This window comes from Lycium barbarum, chromosome 4, assembly GCF_019175385.1.
Source record: "Lycium barbarum isolate Lr01 chromosome 4, ASM1917538v2, whole genome shotgun sequence".
Taxonomy (NCBI): domain Eukaryota; kingdom Viridiplantae; phylum Streptophyta; class Magnoliopsida; order Solanales; family Solanaceae; genus Lycium; species Lycium barbarum.
In genome coordinates this window covers 21,703,914-21,719,388 of record NC_083340.1, presented here as the reverse complement: position 1 = coordinate 21,719,388, position 15,475 = coordinate 21,703,914, and the positions used below count along the sequence as shown (strand labels likewise).

The 15,475-nt window shown below is 32.0% G+C and overlaps 1 long non-coding RNA gene across 1 annotated transcript; it reads left to right on the top strand.

Annotated features, from left to right (window-relative positions):
• Positions 1-4,006: 4,006 nt before the first annotated feature.
• LOC132638277 (uncharacterized) lies at positions 4,007-5,829 on the top strand. The gene is made up of 2 exons (XR_009581654.1): positions 4,007-4,273; positions 4,764-5,829. It is a non-coding gene; the product is annotated as an uncharacterized LOC132638277 (long non-coding RNA).
• Positions 5,830-15,475: the final 9,646 nt, after the last annotated feature.

Sequence of the window (15,475 nt, the reverse complement as noted above, 5' to 3'; positions counted from 1 at the left end):
TTATTTAGGCTTATTAAAATTTAAAACTCGCAAATTTAAATTATTATCTTTAAAACAAGTCTAATATTGATATAGTTTCCAGGGAATATTTAAATATCTAAAAATGCGGTAAAAAATGAGCCGTAATTCATACGTCGTCTTAATTAACAATTTTCCAGAATTAGACGGAGCAAGATACGTATTTTCTTTTTTTGAATTATATTTATGAAAGTAAATAACTTGTAATTTTTTTTTTGTGATTGTCAATTTTTACAGAATAATAATGAAATTTCAAATTTATAATTTCCTCGGGATTTTTGAAATTTTGTGCATCCTTGCTCCGTCTTTGACTCGGGAATTTAAAAAATTAAAATACGTGCCTTATGAGGTAAAAATTAGGTGTCAAAAATTATGATATGAAAATATAAACTTATGTTGGCGCAATAAAGTTATTTTCCTTAAGGAGCAGAAATTAAAGACCAACACAAAATAGGAACAAAAGTGCAAATGACCACTCCGATGGATTCTTTGTTTTTGTGTAAGTTTATCAAATGAACTAGGTAATTTACCTGCATTTCGCGCGGTCATAAGTAACCTCAATAAGCGTAAGGTAAATTTCGGTAAAACTAAAGATATTAAGATCATCTCAACAAAATTTAGATGATTTGAAATTGTTACGTATCTTAAAACCTGCAAATATATAATTAATGATTTAAAAAATCTTGATGTTCGATCAATTTTGTCTTTTACATGTTTTTTGAAGCGTAACATTTGTTTATTGATATAATTATCTTCTTAATATTGATTGATATGTACAAAAAGATAGAATTTTTAATATGGGTACAATATACTCATTTATTTCAAGAATTTCATGGTGGTAAAGTTTTCTAAAATTATCACATATTAAAATTAATGGTAAGTTTAAATAAGTTAGACCCGTTAATAAACGATACGGACAAATTTTGATAAAAAACTAAGTTAATGATTATCTTGATAGGAAATTGCTAGGCACAATCTTCTTCAGATAATCTTCACCCTTCAAGTCATTATTTGAATCTTAGCATTAGTTTGATTCTTTGGCTAACAATAAAATGCGAATAAGGGAGAAAAAAAGAGACAAATAAAGCAAAGCAACGCAGAGTATTAAGAAAAAGAAGACAAATAGATTGCATATAGCTTTAAATAACCGTGTTTTACTCTCCTAAAACAAAGCTCAATCGTTAATTTAGAAAAAGCATCTTCAACATGCATATTATTGTTTTGATAGAATAAAAAACAAGATAAATGCGGGACATGAGTTAAAAACACCATTTTAAGGATTTAGCATTTAGGAATGGAGTTAATCATTTTGCACAATTGGAAACAACTATTATTCTGGGGAGGAATGAAATTTCTTGTCCTCTTACAATTTGAATAGGATACAATGATCTGCGAATGAATGACATTGTTAAAGCTTGCAATCAATACGTCTCTCCTACAAACACTTTCACGAGACATGAATATATAATTAACAAAAAGAACATGTGATTTTGAAACGAAAAAACCCTCAAAGTTGTTAGAATATAAAAATAATACCAAGCTCAATTTTATTTGTAATTATGTCGGGACCAACTATCTTTGGCAAAGCTTTTCTGCAATCAAATAACTCCACAGAAATAAGAAAAAACCAAATAAACATTTGCTCATTTGATTGAATTCCTTCATATTTTTGGAGTAATTCATATTATTTGCATACTTCTGTATGATGTATAGTTTATTATAAGTTATCAATAAAGAGAAATTTCAAGAACTATTAGCAACTAAAAAATCAAAATTGCTTATTACATAGAAAAAATTAAAGTATTATCAGTTGTAAACCCATTTGAAGTATGTTTGTATGGAAGCATGTTATTATTACGTTAGATATAATAGCATAAATTAAAGGAAGAAAAGTTCGTAAGTATCCACACAACATTTGACAATTATAAAATGCCAGTTAATAATAAATTCAAGTTAAGCACATCAACAAAAAGTAATTTCATTACAATTCTAAAAGTAAGAAGAATGATTATTGTCCAACAGTCGATCACGTGCTCTTCACTAATTGTACGGATAAAACTTTTCAAAATTATAAACCTCCATTATTCGATAAACCTCCATTATTCGATTTTCAACAACAAACTGTTAGTCGATATGCTAAGAATTATTAACATTCATCACAATAGTACAAAGTACAAACTTTTTATTTGTTCTTTATTCATTGCTCTTTAGGATTCTACTTTTTCCTCCAATGTTGACTTAGAAGTTGCTACTCTCTTAAAAATTTGCTTCATGCTGGATAACTTGTATCAACAAAAAAAGAAGTTTAAAAAGAAGATGTTCCAAAAAATTAATCACCTAAAACACACGCTGCACAAAATGATTGGACACTTGGCATCTTATTGCAAGTGGGAGAAATAAGAAGGAGAGAGTACGCTAATTCAGAGAGTTAAAGTGGTTCGTTAAAAAATTATTTTTGATTTTTTCATAATCTTCACATAAAAGGAATTTATGAATGATCACACTCATTCGTTGGACTGCCTAAAAGACTAGAACAGTTACACCCATTTGTTGGACTGTTAATTGTTTCATTAATAGGTGAATAATATATTAAGAATAATTTTTTAAGCAGAAACATAAAATTAAATGTTACATCCCGTGTTCTCATGTGTTGGAAAGTGTACAAGTTAAATGATATTAGTAATGGACACGAGGTTATCCCCCAAGCTTATAGGTGGTTAAAGTGATGGTACACATGTATCGTAAGGATTAGAAGTTAAACAAATCAAAGAAAATAAGTTTCGTCGAGGTTTAAAATTTATTTGAGTGAAATACGGTCCAAGCTATGATATTCCGTATTTTTGGACTAGGAAAGTGAACCGTCCAACATGAGGAAATTTATCCGAGTCCGGAGAATTTGGTTATATTTAAGCATGAAAAACAAGAAATTGGTAAATGTGAGGAATGAAGTCCAAAAATAAGTTGGGCCTTAACAAGTGTGACGACGGTGATTGAAAATTATATTTTATGTGTGGCTAATGAAGGGGTATGGACTAGTGTTATGTCACACGAGCATGACAATGATTATATAAAGTGTATTAAAAATAATTACTACTTAAAGTGAGTTGAGGTCAAGAAATAAATTAAATGGATAATAATTATTTTATCCTACACGTGAATTTATGAGGATAAGTATACAAATGACTTGACAGCTGTACATGTTGTGGTGGCAACTTATATTATGATTTCAAAAGAAATATGTACTCAGGTGGTCCCATGTGAAACAAGAAAGTGTCATGTAATCATTTATATCATTTTATCTTTGAAGTAGTCATCATTTTTTTTATTTAAGGAAAAATGGTAAGCATCAGTTTGCTCTAAGAATGAGCCACGATATTTGGTCTACAAATGTGGCAGCCTTTCTTTTTAATTTCAAGGAAGAAAAGTGTACCCTTTGTCTCAAGAAAAACACGCGGGCTTTGCGCACCCCTTCGATCTCGTTATTTTATTTTGTTGCGTTGTTGAATTCGGGTTTTCTTCGAAGGGAAGTAAAGTGGAAGAAGATCATTTCTTGGTATATAATGTAAGAATTATCCTCTTCTAAATATATTTAAATTTATTGAAGTCATAGCTAAATCGTGGGACGAGAAATATGAAAATTATACTGTAAATTGTATTTGATGTTGTTGTTGGCTCATGAGCTGTTTGTTGGACTGTTTTGTGGGTTATGTAAACGTTGTTATGGACGAAAATTATGTTATACGACATGATTATGTTAATGAGTATACGAAGTATATTAAAAGTGGTCCATGTAAATAAATTGGGAGCAAGAATTAAATTACACGAGATAAAGTAAGCAAGTTTCATATGAAAATGAATAAACGGACAAGTGTATTGGCATGGCCATGTGTATGCATTACAAGGAAACAAAAATATGACTCATACAATTAAGTGGGGTATGGTGCATATAAGTGGGGGCAAGAATGTTTCATACTAAAATGTGGAATTAGGTGGGCCCTATGGCCAAAGCATAGGATTCACTTAAGAATTCATATTAAAGATGTAGTGATCTGTCTAAGGAATAGAAACATTTTTCTTCAATAGTAGACCAACGTCTTCTTCAATATTATGTAGCAGAAACGTTTTTCTTCAAATAACATGGCAATATTCTCTTCTAAACACATAGCAGCTACGTTATTCCATTTCACCGTGTAGTGGGATCTGGGTTTCTTCAAGATGAAGTAATATGGAAGAAGAGTATTTCTTGGCATATAAGGTAAGAATTCTCCTCTACTAGATATATTTAAATTCGTCCAATTCATAGTCAAATTGTGAGACGGGAACTACGAAACTAATTGCGGGAAATCAGATAAATTGTTATTGTTATCATATGGACTGTTTGGTGGTTGTTATAAATTGTTTGGTGTACTGGAATATCGTGGAATTGGCTGTAGTTGTTGTGGTTGTGCTTGTTGTTATACTATGTATATACGAAAACAAGGAAGTGTATACAAGTATCGGTATAGGAATGTATATTGGGTTGTTTTGGAAGTAATTTAAGAATGGATTTAATTCTAGTTTGATATGAAATTGTTGGTATTGTTGTTGTTGGTATTTTTATTGATGTTTGGCTAAGTTGGAATTTCGAGGATTGTTAAGTTTACAGGGGAAATGCTGCCCGAATTTTGTTAAGTTTCATTCGTACTTGGATTGGTTAGTAAGTGATGTGGATAATCTAACTGTGGCCTATGTTATCTTAATTTTAGACCTGCGAGCTCGAGAAGTAGACGTTGGACATTAGATAGAGTTCAAGGTATGTGAGGCTAGTCCTTTCTATCTATGGCATGAATCTTATAGCTTGACTCTCTTTTTATCCATGAGTTTCCTTAAGTTCCGGAAAATATGAGTCTATGTCCCTAATTAGCCACACAAGGTAATGAGTAAAGTATAGAAATCCCAATACTCATGTTGTGATGATCCTATGATGTTAATGATGCTATTTATTGCTTACACTCACCTTATATGTTAATTCCTTCAAGGTGAGGCAGGATGTCAATGAATGTTCCACAATGACGTCGGAAGCCACCGACCTCACGTCACTCCGATATAGTTATGGTTTTTGATTGGGCTCTTACGCATTCTTTATATATATACGTATGTATTTTCTCACACCGCGCCGCGCTATAGTCGGCCGGGCAGGCACGTAGATGTGCACACCACTATAGTGGGCAGCTTATACCCCGGACGCGGGAGGCCTGGACGCAGGCTATGATTATCACACCGCTCCTACATGGACGGGCAGCTTATACATTATCACACCGTACCTATATGGACGGGCAGCTTATATATGTATACGTACATGACATGATAATGATTATGAGTAAGTCAGCATGCAGTATGCCTCTATAATTCACAGTTAGTTACATATTATACCTTATTTTATTGATGCCTCCCTATTTCATTGATGTATTATTATTGATTATGCCTCTCATACTCAGTACAATATTCGTACTGACGTCCGTTTTCTTGGACGCTGTGTTCATGCCCACAGGTAGACAGGGAGATGATCTTGATCCAGGTTTATAGGAGTTAGCGGCTGATTTGAGAGCACTCCATTGTTCGGAGGTGCTTATGGTTATTCTGTGTGTATATTTATGTATATTTTGGGCATGACGGAGTCTTGTTCCGCCTATATGTATAGTACTTCAGTAGAGGCTCGTAGGTACGCAGCGTGGGTAGTATGGTCTCACAGTTTTTACGTATATGCATACTGCTATTTTGATAGCCTAAGGGCTTATGTTTATAAAAGTACGATTTCTAGCATGAATTGTATATGAATTTGATAAAGAAGAGTATAATGAGTATAGTGAGCAGTATAATAAGCGGTGCTTCGTGGTTAGCCCCGGGTGCCCGTTGCGGCTCCTAGTCGGGTCGTGACATTAAAGGCATAAAAATGACAACAAAAAGTGCAAATATCTAATTTTTAAGACTGCACTTTGATTTGAAAATAAAATTACAAAGGCATTGTGTCCTGTAATTTCTACTTTTGACGTTAAAGAGGTTTTTCAGAGTTTTTTTTTTTTTTTTTTTAGAATAAAATCATTCATGATTATTTGTTTAATTCAAATAAATTTTCTAAATAAATTTAATAAAGCATAGAAGATACATAACCTATAGTGCTACATTCAGAAACTTAAGAAAAATGAAAAAAGAGAAGGAAAGAGCTACTACATGTAAGGAGTTAAAAGGAAAGGAAACAAAAATATAAATTGTTATCTAACCAACAAATAAAGAGCTGCATCCCAGAGAATAATTTATTGTATCTTCTATTTTTTCCAAAACTACATCAACAACAAAATGGAACACCTCCTAGAGTAATATTAGTATATAAAATTTAATAAATTATTAATTAAATGACATCAAACACAAGACGATAAAGCAATTTACCATTTTGTGTTTGAAGATAATTGAACAGACACTTTCTTAAAGGAAAACTGTCGCCTCTTTTTTCGCCTCCTTAGGGAAAAAAACGTTACTCCTTTTGGCTGTGGATAACAATTTAACAGTTAATTTGAAAACGCTATTTGATACTTACAAATTGGAAGAGGAAGTAACTTGTAACAGACCCTAAAAGAAGGAAAGTGTAAGGATTTTAGGGAAATAAGAACTGAGATTGAAAGAGGAAGCAAGAGATTTGCAACAGACCCAAAACAAGGAAAATACAAGGATCTTAGAGAAGGGTGTGGATACAAAATGTTTTGTAACCGTGGAGTTCTTTGTAAGCTACTTTTAGGATTTTAGTAGCACGAACCGGTGCAGTAATGTTGAGAATTAATGAGGTGACTTTTGGGTTTTTGAAAAATGAATTTAATAAAGTTAAAAAGGGAGGAAAAGGTAAAAAAATAAAAATAAAAATTGTGATAAAAGATAAATAAGAATCCTAGCTTTAGAGAGCGAAAAATGTAGCGTGTCAATGAGCTGGTTATAATCAACCAATTTGAAGTTTGATTAAAGCCGGCTAAACAACTAATCATAATCCAACTCACCCTATTCAAAACTAATTTTCTGTTTTTGGTTTTTTATATAATATCTATTTAATCACCAAAGTAACCAAAGAATAAATGTTTTTCTTCATAAACAATGTGTCAGAGTATAGAAAAAGAAAAATGCATACAAAACTAATAAAAGATAATTTTGTTTTTTCATAGAAATAGCAAGTTAAAACTGTAGAAAAAAATACATACCAAAACGATTAAATCTTTTCTCTTCTTTTTACTTTTTCTTTTTTGTTATGGAAAGAGCGAAAGTGTAAAAGGATAAAAATTCACATCAACCAAACTTTAAAAAAAGAACTTTTTCTCTTCCTATAAATAGAGGGTTTCAAAAGGAAAGACCTATCCAAGAATTTCTTCATCTATTTATGTCTCCCTCCATACTTCTACTTCTGTATTTTGTATGCATGAGCGTCTACTTGGATATTTCAGTTGGGATTTTTTGACTAAATTTAGTGTAGGACTATATATATATATATATATATATATATATATATATATATATATATATATATATATATATATATATATAATTTTGGGATAATTTCAGAGACCTCCCTCACGTTTGGCTTAATCACAGTGACCTCTCTTATGGTTTACGATATTACGTTTACCTCTCTTATTTTGATTTTTTTGGTAACGATTCTTTTAACTTATTTATAATTAAATAAAAAATCCATTCTATGACTAATTTGCCCTTTCTAGTATACTCTGTGCTGCAAGGACTGCATTGATGGCACTTTTGGCTTTTGATAAATACAACTATGCAAGGCAAAGAAAATATGAAATGATTGCTCGATTCTTTTAGAGAAATTAGGGCAGATTAACTGGGGGAAAAAGATTAAGGCAAATGATGAATTGGTTGCTCATTTTTGTTTTTGAATTTCACTTTCTATTTCATTGTAGTAAATTAACCACATGTGACATCCCCACATGGATAGGCCTGTGCACGAATCGGTTCGGTTCAGTTTTGGCCATCATCGAGTTGAAATTTTGAATTTCGATTTTCTAAAATTCTCAACCAAACTCGATCCATTCTAGGTCCAATTCGATTTGTTTTTTATTATTTCGATTCGGTTACACAAATTGATTTGTTCGGTTTGTTCGAAATTTAAACAAGTAACTATTTTCATTTCAGTTATAGAGTAAACATAACAAAAAAAATAATGAGATCGTAAATTTGCAGCCTTATAACCAAGACATTAACCAAGAAAAAAACATAAACTTGCAAGCATAATAGCATATAAATTGCAAAACAAGAACTTGACAACTTGTGCAAGCATACAAATCCGCCAACACCACATTACATATACCAAATTCATAATCCAACATCTTGCAACTTTCAAGCAGACAAGCATAATAACTCAGTTTGCATCCTCAAAAAAAAAAAAAACTGTAATTTGTACAGGCTAAGATCAAAGAACAAACAAAGCCATGGGTGGAGGCAATGACCAAAATGCAAAGATGGCTCATGAGAAAAACGCTGAAAAGACGAAAGACCAAACGGGAAGTTAGCTTGAGGCCAACAAGAAGGCCATGAATATTTAGTACAAGGTGTGCATGCACACATTCATTTGCATTACTTCTGAAGTTAAATAAATATTACTTCACTATAAGTATTAAGCGCATATATAGTTAGACTATTAGAGTATTAGTCATATTAGTCATTAGTCGCATATAAATTCGGTTTGTTCGGATTGGTTCGGTTAATAATTGAAGCCAACCGTATCCGAACCGTTAAACCGTAATATTTTACAATTGCATTTGAAAATCGAAATCGAATTGTATTATTCAAATTAAATTATCCGAATTATTTTGAATAGGTTTGAAAATTCGGGTTGAACCGATTTGTGCACAGGCCTACACATGGAGAGTCAATTCCGAACGTCATATCTTAATTTGCATCAATTGATGTTCCTTTGAAAGAAAATATATGTTGGCAAGCTATAAGCATTTGGAATTTTACCATATGCATAACAGTTATGAAGAAGGAATTTTGACATATGATAGGAGAATAGAAGTTGAATTACAATAATTTTTAAATAGCACTTTGAATTTTTTGAATTAACTAGAAATGAATTATGGAAATTGATTCTTTTAGAAAAGATGTTTATAGGATTAATTAAATAGAAGTGTAAATTAGAAAGGGCAAATTAGCCATAGTATGAATTTTTATTTAATAATAAATAAGTTAAAAGAATCGTTACAAAAAAAAAATCAAAATAAGGGAGGTAAATGTAATATCGTAAACCACAAGGGAGGTTACTGTGATTAAGCCAAACATTAGCGGAGGTCTCTGAAATTACCTATAATTTTTTAAATATAAAGGAAAATATACTCATGTCTTAATTTATGTGATACACTTTTTTTTTTTTAAGATGTCCCAAAAAGAATGATCCATTTCAATATTTAGAAATAATTTAACTTAAAATTTCCCCTTTTACTTTAAAGAAATGATTGATTTACAACCACGCAAATATGTATGACTTATTTTAGATCATAAGTTTCAAAAGTTTTCATTTCTTAAATTTCGTACTTAATCAAATTATATCACATAAATTGGGATGAAGGGAGTAGGAAGGTAGACTATTGAAGTGGAATAAAAGTAAAGTTCATGACATTCGTTGACTTTAAATCGCCAATCGAAATGATTAAGTAGTGCATGAAAGGTCGATCAACGCTGTTTCTTAAGCCTTTTCCCCTTTTGAGAACTTTAGAAAATGAGAATGAAAACAAAACGTTTATTTTGACATTAGTTGTTAATTTGAAAATAGAGTCTGTACAAAAATGGATTATCAAATAGTAAGTCAGAATTTGCCTGTGGGCCAAATATAACACTCTCTTTTGCCTTCGTGGAGGTAGCAAATCTTTTTTTTTTTTTTGAAAAATTTACATGTCATAATTATTTTTAAGAGCTATTTATGGATTATAATTATCTTTTGCAATAATTACATTTTATAGATATATTTTACATTTTATAGCTACTATACATGAGGCGCGTTATAGTTGGAGTGGTCATTGGACATGTGTTTTGCCTTTACGCGTCCAGGTCCCGCTGGCCACATTCTTTTTCTGAGAATTTGTAATTTCGGCTGTATTTTCTTGTTCTTATATACAACGAAATACATATATCATAAAAACAGAGTGGAGTAAATAATTTAAATGCACGAGGGAGTTGTGTATTTTATTGTATTTATATATTGATAATCCTTTTGTTTTGGCTATATTTAAATGTGCAAGTTTCTACTGGATATAAATACAATCAAATACACATATATCTGATTGTATTAACAAAATTGGGTTGCACCACATTCACGTCATATGTATTTGATGTATTTCAAATACCAATCTAACATTTCGCTATATTAAACTGTATTTCAGTGTATTTGATCAGATGTATGTCACATGTATTTGGTATATTCAGCTGTATTTTGAATAGCAACCTTACAGCTGTATTTAAAAATACGAAAATAGATGAAAATACAACTGAAATTGCAAAGATCGCTATGATTTGTAAATTAACTTATAACTATATATTGTTAGGAGCTTATAAAAGGTCGTTGTTCATGTAAATTGCCCTTTTTCTTTTTCCTATTTCAAGTTTCAAATGGAAAAATAAAGTGAGTTCAGATTTGCCGTTTAGTCGGAAAGTGATAAAAAGATTCTTGCAAATTTTTCTTTTCATCCTTTCCAAAGCTTTGTTTGTTTGCAAATTTCTTTTATTTTCAGATTTTCAAAAGAAAGGTGAAAATCTTTTTCTTCTAAAGTTTGAAAGATAAAATCTTGGTTTTTCCAAAAGACAATCTAATCAAACAACAACTAAAAAAAGAATTTCGCAAAATTTTTAACCATTTATTAAACAAAATTTATGAGCACTATTGTAACGACTCATTTGGTCGTTTAGCACTTTTAGGCCTAATATCCCTAAAACACCCTTTTCGTGGTCTAATTTTGGTGTCTATAGCTTGCGATAACGGATGATTCAGTTATTTAATTGACGAGTAAATTTTAGAATATATGTATTTAATGTGTGTGAATAGTTTATTCATAGAAACAATATTTACACACATATAAGGTGTAAGTGGGTAAATATAATATTTGACGGAGTGGATAATTGGTTATATGTTCAATATTAATGAGAGATTAATTACCTATAAGTAGCTTGTGGTTAATGATTAAGGTGGACATCATGACCCTCTGCGTGGTAGCAATTAGTGAGTAAGTAAATAAAGTGGCTAAGTGTGCAATTGGATAAATATTGAATTAATGAAAGACATGGAGATAATTAGTGATTATGTGGGACATGAAGATAAAAGGACGCATTGTATTTGTAAATAAACAAATTTGTGACAATTATGTTAAGAAAAGTTATGGCAACTAATGTGTCAAGTTATGGCTTAAGGTGGGGTGTGGATCCCACAACCCACTAAGAAAATAATAAACAGAGCACTTAATCATCTCATTTTGATTTCCATCAAAATTATCTCATTTTGTTGCTATTAAATAAAGAAAAATATCTGTAGTACGAGACAAGTCTATTAGTCAAGGAATAAAGTGACAAGTGACATGATTAACATGACTACGTGTAAAGTGACTCATGAATGTCATTAATTATGGGTTAGTTGCTAGAACATTTGGATGAACACATAGTGTAGACAAATAGAGTAATGTTATAAAATAAAACTATGAAGTAAATACACAGAGGAAATATGTAGAGAGAATATGTAGAGGGATATCAGATTATATTACTTCTGCTCTTTCAACATTGCATCTGTGCATCCTATTTATAGGAGCAACAGGACATGGGATATTTTGGGATATTTATAACTTAATGGATATCCACTACTTAGGATATTTATAACACTCCCCCTTGGATGTCCATTAATAGATGATGTACCTCGTTAAAACCTTATTAAAAAAAAAAACCTGTGGGAAAAAGTCCTAATGAAGGAAAAAGAGTGCACATATCTAGAAATACGCTTTGAGAGCTGCCTCATTAAAAACCTTACCAAGAAAATCCAATGGGACAAAACTTGGTTAAGGAAAAAAGAGTACAACGCGTATTTCACTCCCCCTGACGAAGACCAAGATTCAGATGTCAGAGTCTTCGCATTCCAATCTTGAATATCATCTTCTCAAGAGTTGAAGTTGGCAAAGATTTAGTGAACAAATCTGCAGGATTGTCACTTGAACGGATTTGTTGCACATCAATATCACCATTCTTCTGGAGATCATGTGTGAAAAATAACTTTGGTGAAATATGCTTTGTTCTATCTCCTTTTATGAAACCTCCTTTTAATTGAGCTATGCATGCAGCATTATCTTCATATAATACTGTGGGTATTTTTGTATCACACTTCAAGCCACATCTTTCTCTGATGAAATGTATCACTGATCTCAACCACACACATTCTCTACTTGCTTCATGAATAGCGATTATCTCAGCATGATTTGAAGAAGTAGCAACAATGGACTGCTTGGTCGATCTCCATGATATAGCAGTACCTCCGCATGTAAACAGATAGCCCGTTTGAGATCGAGCTTTATGTGGATCAGATAAATAACCTGCATCTGCATAACCAACAAGATCTGTACTACCTTTGTTAGTATAAAACAGACCCATATCGCTAGTTCCCTTCAGATATCGCAATATATGCTTAATCCCGTTCCAATGCCTCCGTGTAGGAGAAGAGCTATATCTTGCTAGCAAATTAACAGAAAATGCTATGTCAGGTCTTGTAGCATTAGCAAGATACATAAGTGCACATATTGCACTAAGATATGGTACTTCAGGACCAAGTAGCTCTTCGTTTTCTTCCTGAGGTCGGAACGGATCTTTGTTCACTTCAAGTGAGCGAACAACCATAGGAGTACTTAAAGGATACGCATTGTCCATGTAAAACTGATTTAAAACTTTCTCAGTATAGGCAGATTGATGTATAAAGATCACTTTTGCGAAATGTTCAATTTGCAGACCAAGACAGAGTTTTGTCTTTCCGAGATCTTTCATCTCAAATTCTTTCTTCAAATATTCAATCGCCTTTTGGAGCTCTTCTGGAGTTCCAATGAGGTTTATGTCATCAACATAAACAGCAAGTATAATGAACCCTGATTTTGTTTTCTTAATAAAAACACATGGACAAATGGTATCATTTATATATCCTTCATTTATCAAGTACTCACTTAGGCGATTATACCACATACGCCCTGATTGTTTTAAACCATATAATGATCTTTGTAATCTGATTGAATACATTTCCCGAGACTTTAAACCAAATGCTTCAGGCATTTTATATCCTTCAGGAATTTTCATTTAAATTTCATCAAGTAAGCCACATAGGCCGTGACAGCATCCATCAGTATAAATAATGTGACATCTTTTGCTGTTTGGACTGCTGGCCCAATAAACATTATGTTTACCAAGATGGATCATTTTACTTGGTAATTATTCTACGTCAACATGCTTTAAGAGACGTAGAAATCAAATCCTCACAACCTTATACAATATTGTGCGCTATATTGTATGTTGTCGACAAGATATCATGTTGTATCGGTTCGCAATTCGACATAACTTACTGAGATCTCATCACTTCATTATTTTCAGGTACCTGAACCTCCCATAAGGTTTATGAAGTGTTATGTCGTAGCTCTTCAAGAGCACATTGCCTTCTTATTATGATCATTTGCTCCTCCCTTTTTCAAGGATTATTATATTTGGAACCGATTGGTCTACCATGCTCCATGCACGCTGTAGATTTTGTCCTTCAGGGACATTAAGAGCATTTTGCAGATGAAATATGAAATAGTTGGGTCAGCAAATGCTTCCAGCATTTGACTTGAATTATCTGAGGATCATACTGATGATAATTCACAACATATTTCTTAGCTGCTTATTCTCTCCCCCTTATTTTAGTGACATATGTCCCCATTTTCTTTGGGAAAATCCATCTGTGTGCATCATGGTATATCCATTAATCATGTACCGCACATCAAATGCTAAAAGATGGAAATATCTAGTTCCTGACCCTGAACCAAATATGAGGGGAGAATTTATCAAAATTTATTGATCTGAAGCATACAAGTGCTGTTGTATGCAATATATCATATCTCAGACCAACATCTGAAACTCTGTTCTCATAAGCAATGTTTTAGCTGTATTATGGAGGCATCCAATGCCAAACCAACTTAGATATAAACCAGCATTATCAAGATGATTGTCTTGATTACATATTCTGAAAATTGTGCTTCCAACTCAATTATTTTGAGCAAGCAACTTTGTAAATGTCAAACTGCCAGTTGACAATAAACATACATGTGACTGTCTTAAATAGATGCATCTATTTAAGACATCACATTGTAGGTGAAGGGGCCCACATTCACCTTTTATATTTTTCAGAATTTTGAGGATTCAGTCCCAACATTAGCTGGTGTAATCAATTTATCATGAGAACAAGCAACACAAACAAATTCTTGAAGAATCTTCTAGTTCTTCAATATGTTTTTAATACTCAATTAGCACATCATATTTAAATCAGGACGATCAAAATGGTCTTGTCAACTGATAAAATTATCTGTACCCGTAAACTTCAAGTTTACTATGACGAGTGCTATTTCTTTTAATAAACTTCTGGTTTACTATTGCATGAAATTTTATGTCAAAACTTCTGGTTTATTGTGACATGCGATCTCATCATGCTCGGGTAACGCTTTACACACGTGTCCCTACCCGTAATAAGTTGGAGATATTCAATCTTCCAATCATCTGTAGTCTCAATATGATGATCATTTTTCTCGCTAGTAAACTTCAGGTTTACTATAATTTATTTTCCGATCGAAATAATTATGATCTGAGATGATTGGTACTATCATATATAAGCTCTTCGAGAGACATCAATTTGTTCACCTTAATCATATATTATTTGGACACTGCTAGTGTCATGATACTTGTAAATAAATAATTAGCTCTTCTGGAGCCTTTGATCATTAATTTCTATTACCAAATATTTCTTAAATACTTCTGGTACCATTAAAGCAAATTTCGACACTACTGGTGTCACGAAATAAACATTGAATTCTAAACTTCAATATTTCAAACATCTCCTTCAGGGAGATTCATCATTAACTGAGTATTTTGTATCTAAGCTCAAACACATAATAATCAAATCCTTCATAAAGAAATATATTAATTGTTATTTCCTTCAAGGAAATCAATAACAACTAACCATAATGTATTAATGTGGTTATAGGAGAAAGCATTCTACTCTACTTCCTTTTGCCTTAGAAATATGTTTCGACGTACGACAGGTACATGTAGCAATGTCTGAATTTCATACCACCAGAATATAACATCTACATTCCTTGTATTTTATCCCTCCAGGAGATAAGTTGTGGTATTTGTTCATTCACTTCGGGGAATGAAACCTGAT